The sequence below is a fragment of the Psammomys obesus genome, unplaced genomic scaffold (genome assembly GCF_907164565.1).
Source record: "Psammomys obesus unplaced genomic scaffold, mPsaObe1.curated_primary_1811, whole genome shotgun sequence".
Taxonomy (NCBI): Eukaryota; Metazoa; Chordata; class Mammalia; order Rodentia; family Muridae; genus Psammomys; species Psammomys obesus.
The window spans coordinates 6,615,771-6,618,613 of NW_026585894.1; the positions used below are offsets into that span (position 1 = coordinate 6,615,771).

At 36.3% G+C, this 2,843-nt stretch overlaps 1 pseudogene; it reads left to right on the forward strand.

Annotated features, from left to right (window-relative positions):
- The first annotated feature begins 626 nt into the window (after positions 1–626).
- Positions 627–1,448, forward strand: LOC129670986 (40S ribosomal protein S2-like; annotated as a pseudogene).
- The last annotated feature ends 1,395 nt before the right edge of the window (positions 1,449–2,843 follow it).

The window sequence follows — 2,843 nt, forward strand, 5'->3', positions numbered from 1 at the left end:
TATATGCATTATTTTAAAGGTGTCATATCCTGAAAAACATTAAAATTTTACATATTACTTTCTATTACTTCCATGAGTGAGTAATAGGGCAATATCCTTTGTATTGTTGAGTTGTATTTCTTTCTTCTTTTTTGTCATTCTGGTATTACTCCAAATGTGTTTTCATAGTTTAAGCCCTTAGTCCTTGTTGCCGATTAAAGGGTTGGTGCTTGTTTGATTTGCACATTCTTCTCCTCTATCAGAATATGAATTATTTTTCTTGCCATTGATTTTTAGAAAATTTGTAGAATATCCCAAATTGTCTTCTTGTGTATTCGCATACGATCTTTACTTGGTAATGTTATTTGACCTAGTGATTTAATGCTTTCATACTCTTGGGAATTTACTTCTATGCTTGATTTAGTGATACCTATTCATCTATTTTTTTTCCTATTCATCTATTATTTTAAATTCTTCTCCTTAATGACTTTCAGTTACTATCTCATTAGAATTGCTTCATTAAACTTTAAATCTCTTGTAATTTTCTTTTGTTCTCATGTTTTATTTTATTTTTGTTATAGTTTATTTCTTAAAATATTCTTAAATTGTTTCTTCCTCTTCTTTGGGAAAACACCAAATGGTGGATGATGCTGCTTGTGCAGCAGGAGGGCTTGGAATACCCAGGGACTCAGGATTAGGAGGCCACCTTGGCTTCTGTGTTGTGGCCAAGGCCGCAGGGCCCGTGAAGGTAAAGCTGAAGACAGGGAGGGGATCCCTGTCACCAAGCTGGGCCTCCTGGTTAAGGACATGAAGTTAAAGTCTTTGGAGGAGATCTACCTGTTCTCCGTGCCCACTAAGGAATCTGAGATTATTGACATTTTCGTGGGTGCATCTCTAAAGGATGAGGTTCTAAAAATCATGCCATTGCAGAAGTAGACATGAGCTGGCCACCTGAGCAGGTTCAAGGCTTTTGTCACTTTTGGGGACAAAAATGTCACATTGGTCCTGGTTTTAAGTGCTCCAAGGAGGCATCCATCTGAGGGGCCATCTTCTTGGACAAGCTTTCCATCATTCTTGTGTGGACAGGGTATTGTGGTAACAAGACTGGCAAGCCTCACACTGTTCCTGTTCCGTGCAAGGGAACAGGCCACTGTGGCTTTGTTTTGGTTCTTCTCATCCCTGCTCCCAGAGACACTGGCATCATCTCTGTTCCTGTGCCAAAGAAGTTACTAATGATTTGTGGTATTGATGACTGCTACACATCATCCAGGGGCTGCACTACCACCTTGGATAACTTTGACAAGGCCACCTTTGATGCATCTCCAAGACCTACAGCTACCTGACCCCTGACTTCTGGAAAGAGACTGTTCACCAAGTCTCCTTGTCAGAAATCCACTGATCATCATGGGAAAACCCACACCAGAGTCTCTGCTCAGAGGACCCAGGTTCCAGATATGGCTACCACATAAGGGTTTTTATACAAGAAAGATAAGCCAAATTAAGTCTGTTAAAAAAAATCTTAAGTTTAAATATATTTAAATCATATTCTTCCCCTCTCTCAAGTACTTCCAGATCCTCTCCTTCTCCATATCTACCCAGCTTTAAGAACATTCTCAAAAAAAAAAAAAACACCCAAAACACAATATAACAACAAAACGCCCAAAATGTAGAAAAAATAATGACTCCTAAAAAGAAAAAGAAAAGCAAAAGCAGAACAAAAACAACAACAACAACAACAAAAAAAAAAAAACCAAAATACTGAACTCACCAAGCTGCAACCAAATAAAAAGCATACACAAAACAATTGTGGATTCCATTATTTTTTGGTCACCTCCTAAATATGAAGCCTGCAGCATAGTGGTTGATTATCTTTACCCTAGTTACTAGCTTTTCATTCCTTCATTCCTTCCTTCCTTCCTTCCTTCATTCATTTTTTACGTATAACAAAAATAAAAATAAAGAGATAAAACAAAGTTAGAAAAGCCAACAGAAGACAAAGAACCCAAGAGAAGGCACAAGAATCAGGGACCCACTCATTTGCACACTCAGGAATCCCATAGTAAAAAACACTAAGCTAGAAGCTACAGTATGAACACAGGAGACCTGATGTAGAGCCATGTAAGCCCTGCACCTCCTGCTTCAGTCTCTGTGAGTTGATATATTGTGCTCATATTTTACAAAATTTCCTTCAGTGGATTTTTCAAGACAAAGTTGGCTTGAGTTCTGACAATGTGTTTTATAAAAACTTTGAAATGACCGTTCATCAAAAGATTATATAACTTGACCTGAGAATTTTCAAATGTTATTTTTTTCCTTATTTCATGTCTTTTTAAATAGACACACACATAAACATGCACATACATGTACACACACGTACCCATATTCATACATTCCATAGCACATATTCCCTAATAAGGTTTCAAGTATCATAATAAGTATAATTAACATATAAAATATCTACTAGAAAACATTGGCCACATTTAATGTCCAGCTAACTTTTCATCCATTGCTTTACTTTACCCTAGATATATAATTAGGATCACGGCTATCAGTTAGCTTATGTTTAAGTTTGTTCTCTTTCAATATGTAGGAGCTGCACCATCTTCTTGTATAACATATGCTTTTTGAAGAGTATAAGATAACTAATTATTTTCTGTTCCTGCCAATACCAATTATTGTGAGTCAGGTTGATCTGACATCAATTCTGACCTTGTCACAATTTTCTATTATTATTCTTATATATTAGCTTTGTGACAAGTACTTCATAATTTTGTCATCTTGCAAAGTACTATAGAGATCCCAATTCCATCATCTTATTATATTCTTACTTGTAGGAGACACTAATTACTGAGATTTCTAAAAAT